Source organism: Syngnathus typhle, linkage group LG22, assembly GCF_033458585.1.
Source record: "Syngnathus typhle isolate RoL2023-S1 ecotype Sweden linkage group LG22, RoL_Styp_1.0, whole genome shotgun sequence".
Classification (NCBI taxonomy): Eukaryota; Metazoa; Chordata; class Actinopteri; order Syngnathiformes; family Syngnathidae; genus Syngnathus; species Syngnathus typhle.
This window is the reverse complement of record NC_083759.1, coordinates 1,504,602-1,525,119: the sequence shown is the minus strand read 5'-3', so window position 1 is coordinate 1,525,119 and position 20,518 is coordinate 1,504,602. Positions and strand designations below refer to the sequence as shown.

The window sequence follows — 20,518 nt, the reverse complement described above, 5'->3', positions numbered from 1 at the left end:
CGCGCTGCGAGGGGGTGCTCATGTCCGGGCACGGTTTGATACTCCGCAAAAGGAGACATCAAAGGATGAAGGGGGCTGGAAATATGAAAGCTTGTTAACTTTGAACACATCTGTTTGTCCATGAGAGCAACATGGCCGATTTTATAGCGTACAGCAAACGCAACTCGGACTAAAACCAAACAAGCACCCGCCCCTGACTTTGTCTTTCTTATCACATGTACACACTCAAGGCCAACGACAAGGCGCTCCAGAAAAGGCTTTGGCGTGACCTTGGTGCAGGCAAACATGTTCCCGATGATCTCTTGTCTCTTTTTCTCCCTCTCTCGAGCGCTCTGCTTGCAATCTTGTCCAATTAGACAAACGACGTACACGTTATTTCGCTTGCAAATCATCCATCACGCCCGCAGCAGCTGTTAAGAGTTGAGGGGAGGGAGAAAAGAAAAAAAAAAAAAAAAAGAGTGGCGGCTGCTCCACGGTGTCCCGCAGGGTACCGTCGTGCTTCTTTCATTGACGGAGGGCGGCGCAGGCACGCACACATATAGGAGCAAGACGGAACCTGTTATCAAAGCTCTTGGCTCTGGCCGCCCGCCAAAAGAAACGTGCCGGGGCGAAGGCTAATCCACTGGAAAAGCTAAACGCCAAATGGCAAATATTGATACGCCGCTTTAGTAGCGCCTGCAGGTGAATGTGGTCAAGGAGGAGGAAAGGAAGGCTGCCCAGACCAGAAGTGGTCCCAAGGGAGTTCAAGATCAAAGGTGGTGCTGCTTAAGTAAGTGATCACATTCACTTTTTCTTTTTGTGTCCATGCATGCATGAGTCCTACACCTGTCCTACAAGCCTCATTACACCCCCTAGTGGCGGTCCTGTGGTAAATACGAGCTTTTAATATACTCTTTTAATGTATATTTTTCAATGCATGTATCTAAGATGCACTATACTAACCCATTAACAAAGTTTGAAGCAAACTACCAGCATTTTTTTCTCACTGCAAAAGTTTTTTCTGCAGAAGAACTACTGCAGTATAACAGAAATATTGAGGTACAATTTTTATCCTGCATTATTATCTCAAATCCACACCAGAAATGACGCCTCATCACGTAATCAAGGGCAGTAAGAACAACTAAGACACGTCTGCCGCCTAGTGGTGATTGGTGATATTACAACTTAAAAGTGACGTACTATATTTGCAGATTTTGTTTCATATTTTGGATTTATTTTTGTCCTGCCGCCCCTTTCTTGTTCGAGCTTTCATTCTCCATAACAAATTGAATTAGGCTTGTCATGTGAACCATCCAATTACATCCAGATGAATCATCTTCGTTTCATTGGTATACTTTGTGTTTATATGTAGAAATTTGGCTTGGATTATTTTTATTATTTTATAGACCGTATACACCGGGACCCCTCACGTCCTCCTCCGGCCGCCGCCACGCAATTAGCGCGGTGGAAAGAAAGATAGCGCAAAGCGGCGAGGAATCTAATCATTCAATTAGGAGCAGAGTGTTTGGGGCTAAGTGAAACTACATCAATGGCGCCGCTCACATGGCAGCCATTCATTTCCTCCGGGTTAGTAATTTGATAAGACATCAAATCAGGGGGTGCAAAGAGATTGTGTGGGGGGGGGTGTCATGTTGTTACGCGAGAGGACACCCAGCCAATTTGTCGGCCAAAGAAAAATTAAAGGATGAATGATGAAATGTAGTTATCGCCAGCACACCAGATGACAAATGGACGGACGTGTGGACAGGCCTCGGACGTTGTCCTTGGCATTCGAACCCAGATCCTGTCCATTGTGAGACAGACAAACTGTCCGTTGCAACGTGATTCATTTTCGAGAGTGGCTGAGCTCAGCTGAGTTTCCGAGCGGGCCTGTTAGGACAGGTACAGTCACCCGTGACTGGTCGCCGGCGTCTCTCTGCAAAAGAGCGGACTGGCAGCCAGGCAGGCGCGGACCACCCCTGAACGCGGAGGCACTTCACTTGTAATACTTTAATTGCTCAGGGACTCCAAAGTCTAATAAGGTTTCTAAATCGAGACGCTTTATTTGTTTTCCTGTGACTCGCGGCGAGAGCGAAACGGGGGAAAGGGAAGAGCGGAAAAAAAAGGGAAAAAAATGCAGCCGCTCTAATTGCACGCGTCGTCATTAAGAGCGGCGGGTATTAAAAGTTTCTTCCTTCTCTTTTTTTCATTTTTTATTATTTTCTCCAGAGCGGGATTATTATGGGGCCCTTTGCATTGCGTCCGCATTCACACAGGAAGTCATTTGAGTTTAATGGAGGAAATAAAAAAACAAATGTTTGACTTCATGGACTGTTTATTATTTTCTTTACTAGTTTTCAGTGACGATTACCCCGCCGCTGTTGGAACCACGTCAGTGGCGGGGTTTTTATTTGGTCATTTACTTACCCGGAGGCTTATTTGCTTCAGATAGCTTCAAAAACAGAAGCAGTAACGGTAAATAAGACCGTATCAAATCTGGGCGAATAGCGTTTCAGCTGTTCCCATTGGGCGGGCACAAAAATATTTCTAGCATATATTTTGTCCCTCCCTCCTATTTAGGCCTTAGCAGAGATCTGCTTTCCTCAGCTCGACTGTAGCTAAAGCTTTTCCTCCCGACGTGACTTTTCTTTTTTTTGCGTCACTTCACAAGTCCAACGACAGGTTGAGTTGTGACAATCACAGTATTGGCGCAAAGGCTCGCAGAGACGACATTCCGCGCCTTGTTTATTATATATATATCGAGAGAGAGAGAGAAAGTGATAATTGAGTCGCGATTGCCATTGTGCATGTCATCGGGGGATACACCGGGACCCCTGATGCCTTTCCCGTGTCAACGTGAAAGTGTACCTATGACACTTTGAGCTGCCAGATCCTTTGCTTCCTTCTCGCCGGATAATTACACAAAGTCAATTAAAAGTAAGCAGCTCACAGACAAAAGGAAAAGAATGATTAAACTACAGTTCAAAATAGGCTTTTTTTGGGAGGGGGGGGGGGGCTTGAAGGGATGCGCGCGGGCGTTGAATTCTAATCACGTCGCTGAGCTTACTGTCGTTCAAAACGCTGCCTATCAACCGAAGCAGAGCGATTCGGAAAAGCGACAACCGATGGCTTTAGCCTTTGTCTCTGGCGCCGGAGAACGGTCCTAATGTGGTCATGCGATCAATTAATGATGGGTACACAAAATGTAATCTGGCGGAGGATTCCACACTCCAACAGCCCTAACTCGCTTTCATAGTCGGTCAGGCTTTCTTTTATGCTCCGGCTGGTCCACTTCTGACGGGACCGATCGGAACAAGCCAGCCAAGATCTAATAGCTTCTCCTTCCACTTCCCCATGCACACGCCTTCCTAGTTTTTGATCTTTCTTTTTTTTTTTTATCTCTTTTCCCTTTCGCCACCTCTGTCATTCTCTGTCTAAACTTGCTTCCCTTGATGAGTCCTAGCCGGGAATCACAGGCTCGGAAGAAAGGCAGGGGCCTGACAGAGATTGATGTCTGAGCGCTCCCCCTGATTCGCTGATTAAACCCATCAATCAATATGCAGAGGAGGTGTCCAATGCAAATGGATCCAATCAGGCGGAACCCGGCGCTATTGTCTGGCGCGCCGGTGGCGAGCGCCGACGTGGAGAGGTGGAGGACGGGCACCTCTGCCATCGTCCCGCTGGAGGACAAAAACGCAAAAAGGACACGGAAGCGCCCGATGGATGCCAAAACGATCGCCGTGTTTCCAATCGCTCGGCCTCGTCGCGTTTCAGCCGCTAATTTCACATCTCACAAAAAAGGAAACTCTGGCGGAAAAAAAATTGCTATCCTTGCCTTGTCGTGGTGGCGCATACATCATCAGAGCAGCGTTCTCCTTGCGCTGTCCCCCATCAGCTCATTTTTTTCCCCACGTCTCCATCTTCATCCAATCTCGCAGTAATGGTGCAGAAGGGACTGCCCCCCCCCCTCCTCTCTGGGGCGAGGACACTCCCTCAGGTAGCCAACATGCCCCTCATTTGAATACGTCCGGGACCATTATGTCCTACGCACTTGTCATTGACATCACGGGTGTGCTGGAGAAGTGACAGCACAATTGCAATACCGCCGGGTCTCATTGGCGACATCACTGGGAGAAACAGGCTCGGTCTTGAATGACTTAAGTCTGACCCGAGTCGAGTCATGTGACTCGAGTTCCCCACCTCTGATCAATCCTGATGACTTGTCCTGGTTGCCACAGTCTGATTGCGGTCTGGGCTGCGTTTGAGATGCCGAGTCTGGCCCCAGGTAGCCTTTTGGTACTTAAACACTGCAGTTGCTAGCTTAGCCACAATTCCAACAAACGGTACTCAAAGTATGACTCGTAAACTGAACCAACCAAGCAACAGATGAAGCCGTCTGAGCAAACTAACCAAGCAAACTAACCCAACCCATCCTGACCCAAGTGGATCTCTCACAGCGGGACTCTTGGAAGGAGCTTTTACTGGGGTCCAGTTGATTAGGGATGATTAGGGATGATTGCTGCCTCAGTTGCCTGGCTACGGCTCTGGAGGCGCGCCTCCCTCGTCAGGAAAGGCGAGCGACGGTCATTTGTTTCCCTAAATGACACCTGTGTCTCTCCTTCAGCTATGGACTTATTTCTCCGCTTTGGAGTCGGCAGGGGGAAGGGGGGAGGCGCGTGCGAGGGAATGATACCGTGACACTCTCTTCCCTCCCTCAACCCCCTTTTCACTCGGCGCCTCCCCCCCCCTTGAGCCCCAGACGCCACCTCCCCACCAAAAATGGCTGCCTGGGTGCCAAGGGGACCACAGGCTGCTCTCCCATCTCCCATAATCACCGGGGCGATGCTCGGATGCCTCCCCCATTTGCATAATGCCATCCTGACACTTTCACTTCCGCCATCCATCACCGGCGGCGTGAGTCCCGCGGCCTGCTCCGTCGCTCCGTCTCCCCCTGATTGCGTCCTGTGTTTATCTGCCCAAGCACAAAAGATTGATTCCCCGCTGTCTCTCGGCCTTATGTTCAGCAGATAGGGATTTTCGCCGAATGATGAAGCACCCAGTCAGCTAATGATAAACAGAAAACACATATTCAAAAGGACGGTCGAGCCCCCCCCCCCCCCCCCTGCCTCCGCCTCCCCCCGCCCCGTCCGCCGCCCGCCTTCCTTCCGCCTCCTCGATGCGGCTCCCGCACTGCCATGTGGATTGTCAGGTTAAGGAAGTGAACACACTCTGCAGGGAGTTCAATTTGAAACGCAATTGTTTTCCTGTCAGTCCTTTTACATTTTTGGCTGTTGATTTGCTCCGGGGGTAAGGGGAAGCGAAGGACCGCGAGGGGAAGGGGAGATAGCAATTAAAATAAAACTGTCGTCTTGATGGCTGCTCTTGTTCTGGCGGGCGCGTGCCTGACAGCGGCGGCCGGGCTTTTTATAAGCGCCGGCAGATAAAAGCCTACACGAGTGCGGCCCGCTCGCTTTTTTTTTAAGAGGACAGGATTGCTACAAGAGGGCTCGTCCGACACCCGGGCAAAGTGCGATTAAGCGAGCGCCGTGCGGGATTTTGTGTTTAACCCCCGCGGGAGGCCAAACGCGTTAACTGAGCGCTTTGCTAGCTGGGGTCCGCCAGCACTAGCGCATATTGGCTTTTGGATTTGGAGGAAAGTCCCAAATTCCATAGTTAAAAATGTCGAGAAGCCCCGGGTTGGCTCACCTGAGCAAAGCGACCGCGGTGACACCCGAGCGGGGGGAAAAAAAAGCGCCATCTCCGCCGCCATCACGTGCCAAGCGTTTGAGCCCCGGCGCACTAAGTCTGCAAAGTTTCGCTGGCGATAACAAAATACTATTAGCTGCTGTCACGTACAGGAGAAGAGAGATTATTTTATTTATTGAAATGAGATTGAAATGATAAATCTCCCCTCCCCGCGATACAAGGCTGGGACTCATAAAGCCAGCGTGGGGGGATAGGGATTAGAAAAAGATGGGGAGCGAGCGACACAAGGAGAGAGACAGAGAGAGGGTGGAGTAAGAGTGGAAGAAATTCATAATGCATAATAAAACAAAAGGTGTCGTGGGAAACATCACTGATATTAAAATCAGAGGCAGACAGATCTATATGAAAAATGCAGATTTGAAAATGTAAATAAGGCCGGCCCTGAGGGGGTGAGTGGGGGGAGGAGGGGGAAGGGGGGTGATTTACAGATAGCAGGACAAGATGAAGAGAAAGGCATTTATATGGCGCCTTTGATGTTTTGCGCATCCGAATTTATGCCGAGCTCAAACAACGCTACCGAAGTCCGCTTGACACGCCGCACGCCGACGCCGGAAGGAAGCCGGCGACGTCTTCCGATTGGACGCCATGGATGATGTTGGAGGGCCCTTTTAAGACACCCCGGTGCCCACGTCCTGCTTTCATCCAGCTGTCAATCAACAAGCGGGCGGACAGGCCTTTTGTATCATCCGCTGATGTGTCCAACAAAATGGCGGCCACAGCGCACTAAGTAGCAAAGCGGCGCTTCCGGATTTAGCCTACCGACCAGAAGGCTCGTGGGAGGGCGAGAAACACGCTGGACACGTACGAAGGCCTGATTAGCCTTTAGACTACTCGGTCGCCATTAGGGAGCCCTCATTATTCCCAACAATGTTTTTTTTTCTTTCCTCTTGGCACTGAATAGATAAAAGCTTCACGAGGAGTTACTCCGAGTGCGACTACGCCGACTCGATCGCATCCCGCTCGGTGACCTAACAATGCTAAAAGGTGTACTTATGCAGACGCCTTGCTAATGGTTATGAGAGCGGTCACCTTTAAAAAAGATTGTCATCCGATTATGCTGTCATCTTTTTTTTTTTTAGGATGCCTGAAGACGTCGAGCGAAGACGCTCGGTTATTTCCTATTCAGCTTTTTCTGCGCTCGTCTTTTTCCAGACATTTTCCAGATTCTGCTTCCAAGCGCACGTAAAAGTACAAACAGGAAGCTCTCAAGTGATTAATAGCGGCGCACGCGCCAAGTCATGGACGTCTTAGCGCTTCCATGTGCATTTCTGCTGAGGTCAGTCGTCTTGAGCCCTTGAACCCCCCCGGCACCCCGCCCCGCTCGCCCCAGCCCGCCGCCACCCTCCCATCAGCCGCCCCACAGCTGCTTTTAGTCAGGACCCTCCAGCCTTCCATCCCGCCGCTTTCTGTTCTCGTGCCAGGGCTGTAATCAAGCTTTAGCTTGTGGTCACGATCCCCGCCCCCCCAACCCCTTCCATACCGCAGCCCCCCCAGGCCTAAAAAGCCACCAACAGACCAAACTGTGAGAGCTTTAGGCGGCGAGTCGGGTGTGAGCAACGACATGAAGTAGGCTTTTTTTTTTTTTTTTTTAAACAAGTTCCAATATTTAAAAGCTGTTGGTTGGGTTTGCACGCTCGACCTCCAAAGATGGCAGAATGGGACAAGCGTACACCACGGTACAAACTGAGCGCTGATCAAAAACACGTGCACCTCAAATTCCAGGCATAGCATGATGCTATTATGGCTTTTGTTAAACAACCAGAGCATTGTGGAGAGTTGCCATTTAATTAGAGTTAGAAGAAGCCAATAGATCTGCCAGTTTTGCAAGTTCAGTCATTGCGGCAGAGGCCAGAAGCGAGCAAAGCAATGGCCGCTCTTCGGCGCTCCCGTGCGATGGCGGTTCAACTCCCACTCGGGAGGATTACGGGCGCGGAAGTCAACGCCAAATATTGGAGGAAAAACAAAAAGAACTAAAGTTGGGACCCTCACTTGAGAAGATTTCCGGCATCTAAATATTTGTTTGGCTTCTCAAAGCGAATTTAAATAAAATAGGTTCACTTTATTTTCTAAAGACATTTGTAAAGGAAAATCCATGGCAGAAAATCCGCCCAAATCCTTAGAAAATCCAATAATATTTGCATAGAGCTTAAAACATGCAAAGTCTCGGCGTACGAATTAAGCCGAGGAGGAAAAGCCCTGCTGGTGATGCATTAAAATGGATTGGGAGACGGGCTCAGCTGGTACAGGTAAAAGCCCCGCGGAGACGACTCATCCGGCACACAAAAAAAGAAATATGAAGGCGTCAATGTCCCTTCAAGTTGTCGCCGCGCCGCCAGATAATCCGTTTGGCAACTCGGTGACCCTCCCCGCCATTATTGGCGTTCGCTCGCCTCAGTATTGTCAAGACGAGCACAAAGAACAAGGCCGGCCGGAGCCATAAAAGAGACGCGAGTCCGACGGCACGGCGTCCGAGAAGACAGGCGATGGATTCTTTTCTCTTTTGCCTTTCGCTCGTGCCAAGGCCACCGATGACAACGACAACAATGCGAGGCCCGATGCCGGGGAGAAACAAAACAAAACAAACAAACACGGAATTTATAGCACATTAAGAATTCAACAGGCAATCTATTGAAGCAATTAATGGTGTATGAAAATAAGCCGCGTTGGCGCTGAAAGCACTCGACGAGAATGTAGGCCACCGCTGTTGTGTGCTTTGCTTTATTTTTTTTCTCCCCTCTCGCCCTTGAGGATCGCAGTTGCCGAGCTCGTCGCAAAGCTTCTTGGCTGCAACTTTTGCCGGGCCGCCATTGTATTCAGATTATTATTATGAATTATTATTATTAGGAAATATTTATTGTCGTTATTAATGATTATTATCAAATTATTTCATGACATTTGTTACTTTTGACAGACGGAGGCATTTTATGGAGGGTCTGGGACAATTTCTTACAAGCAATGTGTTGTTTAACAATACAACGGTATGCAAATAGGCTTAGCATCTCTTTTGTTTCACATACCGTTAAGATCTTTGGAGCAATGATGTGTCATACAAAAAGCATTCAAATGTCTGTCGTGCACTTACCGTAAACGAGTCGAGGCACATTAAGGAGTAACAGTGTGTAAATGTGTCCGAGTTTGTATACGGTGCTAATTTACATTTGTAGTCCTATGACAGGTGACTTCAAGCATAAAGACAATATCATATATCAACCAGTATGAAAATCCCTGACTAAGTGACACTTTTCACATAAAATCAGTGCCCACAAAAAAAGTCTCAAGAAGCCATTCCTGAAAAGACACATCAAGTCAGTCCACTTGGCATTTGGCCATTTAAGGATTGTTCTAAATCAATAAAGTCGGCCATTTTGCTTTGAAAGGAGATTTTGCCTGATTCTCAATTTGGACCACCACGAGGTCTCTGGAGTAACATTTTGTCGTGGATCTCATGAGAACTGTGTGTGTGTGTGTGACTGGGAGTGTAAATGTAGCATCGAATTCTTGCACGCTCCCACACTCGCAGGTGGTTGTGCCGACACGTTGGACAGGTTGGAGGCCTCGGGGCGTGAGCGTACAGTACGTCGCCGACCGCTGACGCTTGCCGTTGTCACTCACCTTCGCATTCCCGAGGTCAAAGCATTTTGACGCCGCCTCCCCTGCGGCCACTCCTGACGCAAATTATGACAGCTATTTGTCGACCATCTAGTAAAGGTTACTTCCTCGTTCATCAGTGAGGAATTAGCCAACAGTAAATCTTCCGGGTATCGCGAACCGAGTCGTGAGGGATTAGCGGGACGTTTTGACAGCAGTCGGCTTCCAAAACAAACACTTTGGCCTGGAATCCCACTAAAGGCGAAGGAGGAATGTACCTGCTTTTGTTTCTTCAGGTGCTTCTCAGAAGCACATAGAACCATCAAAAAGTTTCATCAAGTGGGCAACCCACATTTTCAATGCTCCCCGCCCTCCAAAAAGAAATTGTACACGACGTGAAGATCATATGCGCAAATCAGCAGACCTAAATTCGTTCCTGCATTGAAGGATTAACTCAGGCTACATTTTTTTTTCTTTTGGGCAACACCTTAGCTGCGCTAATGCATACGTAATGAAATTTACAATGATTAAAGGATTACCTTAGCGCCATCTGCTGGATTCTCTGTGTTATTGTCAAGTTCAATTCAATGATTGCGTTTGAGGTGTCTTGTGATGTTGGCCGTCCTTGACTTCTTAACTTTTATGTTGTCTAGAATCCAAAAAGTGAGTTTAAATTTTTTTGTCAAGTGCAAGAGTCCATTTTTTTTCCCATGCGTTGTAAATATTCAATCAATCAATCAAATCAGCTCATGCTAACATGCTATTTACTTTAGCATGCTAGCTAAGACTACCGATTAGCCTAATAAGGTGTTTTGTTTGTTGAAGAATTGAACTCGCGAAAACGCTTTTCTGCACATGCTTGTAGCATTGATGCTTTATGATCCTCTCCATTTGAAGTGCTTTGCCGCCATATTGGGGCAGGGTTCAAAACTACTACTACTGCATTTTTTTTGTTTTTGTTTCCTAATCGCAAACGTTCCGGCACTTCTCACGTGCGTAACACGAGTGTCATATGTTAAACGCTCATTAGGACAAAAAAAAAAAAACGTCCGGTTGATGCCTGCCTGACACGCCGGTGAAATGAATCCGATTTGGATTCAAGTGATCAAAGTGTAATTAATCACGTAGGGAGGCAAATGATGCTTGACGCCGCTCCAGCTGCGAGACGCCTCCGTTTGGTCCCGCGTGGTACCCGTGGTGGATATATGTGGAGGGGGGGGGGGGGGGGGCAGGTCCACCGGGGCTACATTAAGAGGCTTTGTGCCAATGTCACCTAAATTACAGTCACTTAACACAACAGATGTAGTGAATGTCGCGCTTTATGTCGAGGGGGAGCGTGTGTAATATTCGCATGCATGGAATAAATTTCACCCCGCGGTATCTAACATGTTTTCTCCTGGCATCCTTCAATTTGCATGTGCGCCGTTTCTTCTCCGCTAACCCACCGCGTCACCGTCGTCTCCATCCCCGCGCAAGTCGCCGCTATTATTCGCCGGCCCTTTATAGCCCCGGTGCGACTGCCTCACACACACACAAAAAAAAAAAGAGGTAAATGAAGCCTATTTATTTGTGGCGCGGCACTTTGAAGAGATTTTCTCCGCTTTAGAGACTCAGCGGTAGTGATACGCCAAGGCGAGCTTAGTTGGGAAGATTATATATTTTTTTGATGGCGGCATTGAAACGAGGCGGGGGGAGCCGACCGGGCCATTGTGGAACAGAGCATCCTGTCTTTTTGCAGGTACGGATACAAAAATGACATTCATCAAGTTTAGCAATAGGGAGATTTAATCCGGCGAGCCGACTCCTCCGGGAGTTGTTCAAGGTTTAAGAAAAAAAAAATATATATATATAGAATATATAACAAGAATGAAGTTGCAAGATTACTTGGAAAAAAAGTGTTACCAAATTGGAAAATTAAAATTAATATTAAAATAAAGTTTTTTTTTTTCTTTGACTTCATTCCTTAAGCGAAGAACTGTACGACAATACGGATGCGACATTGTGGAATTTTTGTGACGACATGTTTTTAATTGGCAAAATGCCGCCTTTTTGGTGTACCGTGACAAGCTCATTCTTGACTTCCTTTGACTTAAAAAAATAACGGGATGGGGAAGTGGAGCGAGGAGGCCATTACGGAAGAGCGCATCCTCTCTATTTTGCAGGTACGGGTACCAAAGCGCCATTCATCAAGTTTGTCAATAGCGAGACTTAAGCCGGGCGGCTCTCCCGAACGCCGCCGCCTCCCCCGTAAATCTTTGAATGCTCGAGTTATTCCCGCATAGGCGCGGTGGAATGCGTTCATTATGCCTCCTTTGCTGAGCATTTTGTTAAACCAACAGCGCTTGTGCCGTCGCTCTGGAAACAATCCCCCAAACATCCAGGAAGGATCTCATCTCCCGCCACCGCATAAATACTCAAAGAGATGACACCCTTCAACAGTCTGTAATTGTACTTTACTAGGGAGGAGGAAGAAAGTGCGGGGCCAAATCATAAGCCATTATGCTCCGGGACGGCGTGGCGGGCGGAGCGCCGCATCCGCATAAAGCGCCGGCGACAACCTCCAGCAAATTACCCGGCGGGCCTCGCGAGGAGGGGGAAATATCACTAATTGCCCTCCATTCTGTCAGGTCAATTGACTCTAATTGGGAAAATAATAAAAAGCACACTACCCCAGGAGCTGCGAGCGAGGCAACCGGCAGGGTCTCTTTTTTCTTTTTTTGGGCTGAAGTGGAGGAAGAGGAAGAGAAGGAGGAGGAGGAGGAGAGAGAGCGCAAATTCCTCTCCCTCGCTCCCAAACAATTACGGCGGCACCTTGCCGTAATTACAGCAAAAGAGGGCACGGGTTACGTGGCAGGTGAGGCTAATCAGATGATACGTGATATAACACGCCTCCTTCCCGCCGCCCTGTCGGTGGTCACCAAGCGGCGGCGGCGGCGGCCTGCGCACGGGAAGTCTTACGAACCCAGCAAAGCGAAGCTGGCGGCCATTTTAGAACACTTTGGCAGAATATTGTGTTGTGTGACAGAACGTGTCAAGCAGAATATTTACTTTTCGCTCCGGGCAGCTCTCGTCCGGACGCGGAGCAACTTTGGGTACTTTTGACGAGATCAGCACACTGTGCAGCGGTGCCGAATGTTTTGTCCCGCACGTGTTGTTCTACAGTTTTCCCGAAGCGTGGCTGACGAATTGGAGCGTTGTGTAAAAGTGTAAAAGCTTCCGGATGACAAAGACATCCTCCTGGGAGAGCCACCGGCACGTCCCTCCCTCCCTCCCTTGCTCGCTCGCTTTAACCACCCACCCACCCCTTTGCCTACCACCCACCCGCCGGCGACATCTTGCTCGGAGAAGCAAACTCGGGATTAAACGGGGAACGCGGCGAGAGCGTCACGATATCATCCATCTGATGAAAGGCCGCGTCGTTAGTGACCGCCTTTGATGGGTTTTGAAATGGAAATAGCAGAAAGAAGGGGAAAGGAGTGGAACATGGAGGAGAGAGCCATGAGGGGGAGGGTTGGGGGGGGGCGCCTCCCTCTGGGGAGATTAACGCCTCACGAGTCAGGCGTGTCAAGTGGGGGTGTGCGTGGAAAAAAAAAAAAACAGGTATGAAGAAAAAAACATACGTGGAAATGAAAAAGAAAAGCCTTTCTCCTCTTCTTTGCCTTCTTCACATGGCAACGTCTCAGATCATCATCGGCGCCCTTATTCTGTCAGCCGCCCGCTTGATGCTGGCTGTCAGAGGTGCGCGTCTCCTCCTCGCCTTGTTGTCTTGCGTCCTCCTTCCTCTGCATATGCACGAGTAGGTGCCATGGCGGCGCCAGGCGGTGGGGGGCGTTGTGGATCCTGACACACCTTTTGGGATTTGTCCGGAAGCTCTGGGGAAAAGTCGGCTTCACGTGGGAGAAGCGTGTGATGGAGGCACTCGGGTGGACATGACACATGCTCGTGACACGCTTCCGCAACGCGAGTCGAGTCGCGCCGCTCATCTTGTTCTACCTGACAGTCGCTCGTTTCAGACTAAGAGCTAGCGACTGGTGTGAATCCATCCATCCACTCGTCTTCAGCACCGCTTGTTCTCATTAGGGTACTTGATCAGCTCAAGTACTTGGACAAAAAAAAAAAAAAAGACACCTCTTTTATACTTGACAAGTTTTGGACTGGAGAAGTCACGTCCCGACACTTTTAAAGGCGGGCCCCGGCGTGCTCACGTGGCGCTACCGTTGTTTACGCCGCAACACCGGAAGGCATCTCGGGCCGTTGCATCACTTGGAGAGGCGATGAAAAAGAATGGCTAAATAACGGCCCAGCAGGCGACCGCTCGGCGAGATGATACAACCTCGCAACGGCCAGCTGTCTCGTAATGAGGCCCGCTCGTTACGTCTTCGTCCCGTCGCCATCGCCGGTGCGGGACATCAAGGAGGGAGGGGGGGAGACCATATTCCTCGCCCCGAACCCTCTCTGTTAACGAAGCCAGAGCCGCCTAATTAGAGCTCAAAAATTCATGAGGGTCCTCATTAATATTGAATATCTGTTGTGGGCCGCAACTTCAAAATAAGCCCCGCCGTATGCAGATGGGGGGAAAAGTGCGGAGGGAGCCACGCAAGGTGCGCCGAGATAAAGGTGGCGGCAAGGTGGGAGAAAAAGGACGGCGGGGCGAGGCGAGGCGAGGCGGGGGCGTCGCGAGCAAGGCGAGGGACGGCGAGGGCTGAGGGGGAGGAGATGAGAGGGAGCCAGGGGACCCTAGAGAGCTGTACCTGGAGAAGACTTGTAATGTTGGAGGACTCTCCGGGGAGAATATGCACGGGCTTTAATGAGGAGGGTGGAGCGCCGTGGCGGCGGCGGCGGCAGAGAATAACAGAAAGGAAAAAAAAAAAAAAACGGAAAGGGAGGAAAAAAGGAAAAAACATTGTGCTCTTAATCCCTCGCTGAGGGGGGAAGAGAAGCTTTCAAGCAGGTACGCCGAGGTATCACTTTTCAAGTCTCCTTCTGCTCCACATAAAAAGATCCACCAACAAGCAGCGTTTGCCTTTGAGATCATTCCGTGTATTCCGCGTCGGATTTAGCGGCGAGGGGGAGGAGGACGCCTGCTCTACATTAACGCGATGGCAAGCCCTCATTTGCCTCGCACTTTCCTTAAGTCACTTAAGTTTGCTGCTGTTTTTCTTTCCGATCGCCGCGTCTCGCTTCGGAGGGCCTCCGAGTTTAATCGCGAATCGCGGGAAAATGGAAGGCCGCGCAAGGTTACAAAAGTCCAATTTAGTCTCAGTGGTCTCAGAAACAAAATCTCATGGGCAAGGTTGTGTTCCAAAATGAACCTAAAATGGTCTCTTGTGTCTTTTTTTGTGAAAGCTTCTTGAGACATTTGTTGGCTGTAAGACTCGAAATTTTCAAACTCACCTTTTCGACGTTTTGGCTCATGTCGGATGTTCACATTTTTTTCATCACTTTGCGCCCACGTGCAATGTGGTACCATCAAATTTGTTCCAAGTTTCCATCATCCGGCCATTTATTTCGTCTTTTTATGAGATTACAATCGGAAACAAAACAAATTCTTGTCAATTACAATTTTGTTTTTCTTCAACTCAGGTGTGTGTTGTGTTTACCTGTGTGTCCCTTTAAGAGGCCCAAGCATATCGTCCCTCCTGGGCAGCCCCCAGCAGAATAAACAGATGGGCATGAGATGGGTCCCGAGTGGGCCTCATCAGACCCTTGCGGGCCCCGGGCCCCGACGCGTCTGGAGACCATAAACAAACAGGCGGACCGAGCGCAGGTCGCCGCCACTGCTGGGACCGCAATGTTGTCCCCTGAAACGACAACAAAAGGGTGCACTATAGCTTTGTTTTTTTTTTTCTTGTCCACTCGAACACGTGTGTGTAATTATATAATGTCTGTCGATTCACGCAAAAGATTTATTTCTCTATAATTACTACACACAACCGACCTTGAACGTGGTGAAAACTTGGACATCCTTTCCCACGTTGGCCTGTGGACAAGACGGTGACAGCAGTGGGGGGGCAGGGGGGGTCTTGAGATTCAATCCCGCTTCTGATGACCTGCACGACATCATATGTTGTGAGAAAACCTTTTGCTCACATCTCCACAACCCACCCCCCGCTCCTTCTTCTTGCATCTATTTGTGTACGTGCGGTCAAATTTAATCAAGATGGCATCTGTTGGTGTTTAACGTGAGTAATTGTCCTGTATGGTGGCGGCGTGTATGCGTGTACATGAGCGTGTGTGTGAGAGGGGAGTGTCTTTGAGCTAATTCTTGTATTTGCCATTTGCCGCATAATTCTGCACCATATGTTGTCATCGTTAAAAAAAAAGGAAGATGGTTTTCTTTCTTTTTTGTGTGGTCTTAGGACACATTGTGTATTAAAAAAACATTCATCGTACTTTGATTCAATCAATGGAATGGCCAAAGGTTTCCATTGCGTGCAAATGGACACATTTGCTATTTTGCAATCTTGCGACACCCGACGCAAGGTTTTGAGAGCATTTTTCTTCAAGCCTTCTAGTTTTTAACAATGGAAAATATTGACGGTTGCGTGTCCTTTTGTTGTCGCGCGTAGGTGCCTTTGTGTTCAGCCCTGTAACGCCGGCCGGCCGGCACGCTCGTAGCAACGTGGAAATGACTTTCCTTCTTGACGACGAAATAGAGATTTGAGCTAATCTGCCGCGCCATCTTTACCGCAATGCAAAGACATGCAGCCCCGCATGTGTGTGCGTGTGGTCAAATAGCCTTTGTGCAAGCGTGACAGCAAAGGCCCTGTGTGTATGTGTGTGTGTGCGCGAGACCATTGTGTACTTGAAAGGGATTCTCTTGAGGGTTTTAATTACGCTACTGCTTAACTTGGCAGCAAAGAGGAACGCGTCATTTGGGCTGAAGCCTCAATAAATCTCCAGCAGCTCAGAGAAGAAGCGCCTGGCGAGCCACCAAAGGCCGGCCAGGCGCGGACCCGCGGACCTCCCCTAGGCGGTGTGGGTGGGATGAGCCCTCAAAGCGGTCACCTGGACCTCCCGGATGCACAGCGACACACGTGGGGGGGGGCTTCGCGACCGCATGACAACGTGACAGGCACATGTCAGCGTCATGTGTGATTGCACAAAGCTGTTCAAGATTACGTGTGCCAATTGACAGATGTTGATATTGTGTGTCGGGAGAGACAATCGGATTCTTGCGCTAGTTCTGCGCGTGCGTGCGGGCGGGCGGGCGGGCGTTTTGCCCCCACGGCTCTCCAGTGCGACATCAAAGTGAGAAATGGTGTCGCTCGCCCAGGCCAAGGTTGCTAAAGTCAAGATAGACACATGCCCCCGGACCCCGGGTGGCGCACATCAAAAGTGTCAGTCCCGCTAATACGATCACAGTAGAAGCTAACCGGCTCTTTAGAGGAAAGGGAGGAGGGAGGGAAGGGGGGGGGTCTTATCCGCCATCGCCTGGAAGCGTCTCGCAGGCTCGGTGGCGGCACGCATCGATAAACTCATAAACAAACGGTAATTACCAGCCCATTAGAGTCACAAGCTCACAAACACGCGGCCTCGTAATCCCGCGCGCTGGAGGGACGGCGGCGGCTCGTCGTTTTCCACGCCATCCACCGTGCTAAAACACCCCAGCCAAGCACTTAATGATTTGTGACTAAGGGTGGAGGTGGGGGGGGGGGCAAACAAAGCTTTTTGTCATAAGTAGCTTACGTCCTCACAGGAGCTGCCAACACGCGGCCCCTGTTTGAATTTGCTTCATTTAGAGAGAAGGGGGGGGGGGGGGGGGGGTCTAAATTGATGTTTCATTTGAGGTGGATAAACACAACATTCCTCTGCTGGGAGTCATCAGTGGCCTAATCGCTTCACTACAAATCACACGCAACTTTCCACATCACACTTGTGCGTTGCCTCGTCTTGAGCGGGCCAACGCGAGGTGTCGGACCGACGTGTCCACCATTGACGCATCCTGTCAGACAGCGGACCTTCAAAATAAAAGCCGAGTGTTCAAGAATCACACGGTTCAGTCGTTAGACACGGCCCAGAGCTCCACTATGTGTCACGCGACAAAGACCGCCACCATATATATATATATATATTTTTTTTTTAAAGCGGCTTTCCTCTGACATTTTGGACATTAATATTGCAGGGAATCCATAAATCTCCAACTCCATATGCCTTCAAAAGGCACTGGTCAGGGCCTCTAACCTGCGTGCGCGTGCCTGGCGTGGAGTGTGTGTGTACGTGTTGTGTGTGTGTGTGTGATGGAGCTGGCCGCTCACCTTCAGCGCAAGATGCCTGAAGCTCGTCTCTATGGTGACATTTCAAGCCAAGCGCCCCCATTGGCTGATTCTGCAGGCGCACAAACATATAAATAAAAAAAATGTAATAAAATGTTATTTGACTGGAACAACACATCAGCACATAACACACAGAACACACACACACACACACAAAATGCAAATAAACGTCCCTGTTTTGACAAAATGTGCCGATTGTGCACTTTGCGACGGTGGCGCTTTGGTGGTTCTATTCTGGTGTTCTTCAAAGGGACGCGTGCATTAAAAATGTAGTGTTTGTCATTTTATTTATAAAAAAAAAAAAAAGAAGTGCTAAATGTATTCGTTTAAAAAAGAAAAACTTAGCTGCCTTTGATCCGTACCGCGGTGTCACAGCAAACAAACATGTCACATTGGTTTACATGTTTAGCTTAGCCAAGGGATTTTTTTTTTTTTTTTTTTTAATCAACACTGTCCTTGCGGGTGGTCTTGATACTTCCCTTCACTCGTCAGTCTTAAGTTTTTCCTTGATCAAGTTTGGATTTCCCGATACCAAGTACCGATAGCGCTGCTATTATGAAAGCTCCCGTGTTGGGAAAAGCATTCTTTGGTTTTGACGCCACACCATAAAGATGGCATCAGGCATTCAAGCAGCGCAAGTTCCATCTGATTAATGTTAAAGGGCTCCGTGCACTCTGGAGGATTTGCATAGTCGGTCGGGGCCTGTTTTCATCTCCAAAGTTGCACCTTGTGGCTTCTGTCAAGCAGAGAATAGCCGGCGCCAAGGTGTCACCGCCGCGTCTCATTCTCCCGCCGCTGGCAGACAGATGTTGGCATTTCAGGCGCAACCCTTAAGGGACCCGCCGGCCCTCCTTCGGGTCCAATAGCCCGGCAAATTATATTGACAAACATGCATGAGATTCAGGCAACCTTTTCAGACCGTGCAAACTTTTCAGTGCCGGAGACAGGACATAAATAAGCTTTTCTTTTTAATACTTCACCAGGAGCGGCTTTTTCATTTGCGTGAAAAAAAAAAACAACAATTAAAAATGATTGTGCGCGATCCACTCATTGTGTCTAGCACACCTTGTCGATGATCTGACTTGTTTATAAATATGAATAAACTACCCGACCGACTTTGTCTTCCAAGGTTGGCTTCGGCTCTCCTCCGTATTTTTCCCCACAACAGCGGTGTCGCATTTCATCGTCCCAAGTGAGGCCGTTGAGTCTAATCTGCGGATAAGTGTGCCGGTCGGTGCGCCTCGCTCGTATCAAGTCCTCCCTCCATCCCTCCCACCCCCACTGATGCCTCCCCGGGGGATGTCCTGGCTCGGCCGTCAGCTCAGGATTAATTAGAAGCGCCGGTTTTCCCCGCGGACACATTAGAGAGCTCAGTGGCGGTCAAACGGCAGCTGCATTAGCCACGCGGGCTAATACGCTCGACTATCAGCAGGTAGCGAAATTAATAGCCTCCTCGCCGCTCCTTACGTAATGACTCCGAGCGGAGATAGCGCGCTCCCGCGGGTTTTAGCCCCACTGTAAAGTTACGGTCGGGGAAAAATAATCGTTCGGTTTTCCAACTGTACCCGAGCGTCACTGCTTTCCCTCCCAGGATTGGCACGCACGAGTCCCATAGCACACGGGGACAAAGCGGGTAACGCGGCAAGCTCGTCATATCACAGCCCCGCGTGGCGCTCGACACCTCTGCTTTCATCACGCTGTCATTTTGAATTATGGACGGCGGCGGCCTGGCAAGGATGAGTGACACGTTCACAGCTTGGCAAGGCTCGGCCGCGGGCCTGCCAGAGTAAAAGTGTCTGGCCGGAGTTCCGGTTATGGCGGCCATGTGAGAAGACGTGTTTTTTCGCCGCTCCGCTATTTGCGCTAATTTCTGATGCAAACAGTTTTCCTTAGCTGCAAAGTGTGATTCATTACCACTCCTAACTCTTTAAGATGCCTCCAAAAGCAATAAAAACTCCGCAGGATGCCAACGAAAAGACAAAACAATCCAAGCTAATGGACTACGCTCTTCGTGACCAGGTAAAAGCTAAGGCTGGCGACAGCAGCAATACTGCGCAGCTAGCTGGGGCTACAGGCGCGGAGGGAAAAACTCAGGACAGTAAGGTGGATAAAATCCTTGATATTGTCACTACTATCAAGACAGACTTGGACAATATCCGTGAGGAGATAAAGGATTGTGTCAAAAGAGTCAACGAAGCCGAAACCCGCATTTCTAATGCGGAAGACGAAGTGGAGATCCTGCGGGCTAAAACATCTACTATGGAAGCGAAACAGAAAGTGCTCGAGGAAAAGATGCTGGACTTGGAATCGCGGTCCAGGCGCAACAACTTAAGACTCGCGTTTCTGCCAGAAGGATCTGAAGGGCGAGACCCCTGTAAGTTTTTGGAAAAATGGCTGCCGGAGACATTTGGTTGTGGAATTTATGCTACTCCCTTTATCATCGAGAGAGCCCACAGGATTGGCCCGAAACGAGATAACAACGAATTGCCCCGTGTTCTGATCATGAAATTCCTTAACTGTCGGGATAAGATGGCTACAGTTACTGCGGCGAGAGCAAAAGGGAACATTCACTACGAGGGGCAACAAGTACGCTTCTACCCTGATCTGGCCGCGGAGATACACCAGCAACGCAAACTGTTTGATCCTGTCCGAGAAGAGTTGCGCAAATTGGGACTGAGACATGGAATAGTGCACCCGGCAAAGCTACTGGTGACCCGAGATGGAAAGACTTTTGCTTTCAAGACGCCAGCGGAGGCTTGGAAATTCATACGTAAGACCCAGAATGGTGAAGAAGCGTAGGGTTGTAATTTATGTCAGTATTTGTTTATAAGTTTATAAGTAGTGTGTCATGGTTGGTTACTTATTTTAAGTTGAATGACTACTTTATCACTGCTCTACATTTAATACAA

General features: G+C 49.2%; 1 long non-coding RNA gene across 1 annotated transcript in view; it reads left to right on the top strand.

Annotated features, from left to right (window-relative positions):
• The first annotated feature begins 489 nt into the window (after positions 1-489).
• LOC133146627 (uncharacterized) overlaps positions 490-20,518 on the top strand; it is a 42,041-nt gene continuing 22,012 nt past the window's right edge. The window contains exon 1 of the long non-coding RNA XR_009711392.1: positions 490-769. This is a non-coding gene — a long non-coding RNA (uncharacterized LOC133146627). The remainder of the gene's footprint in view (positions 770-20,518) is intronic.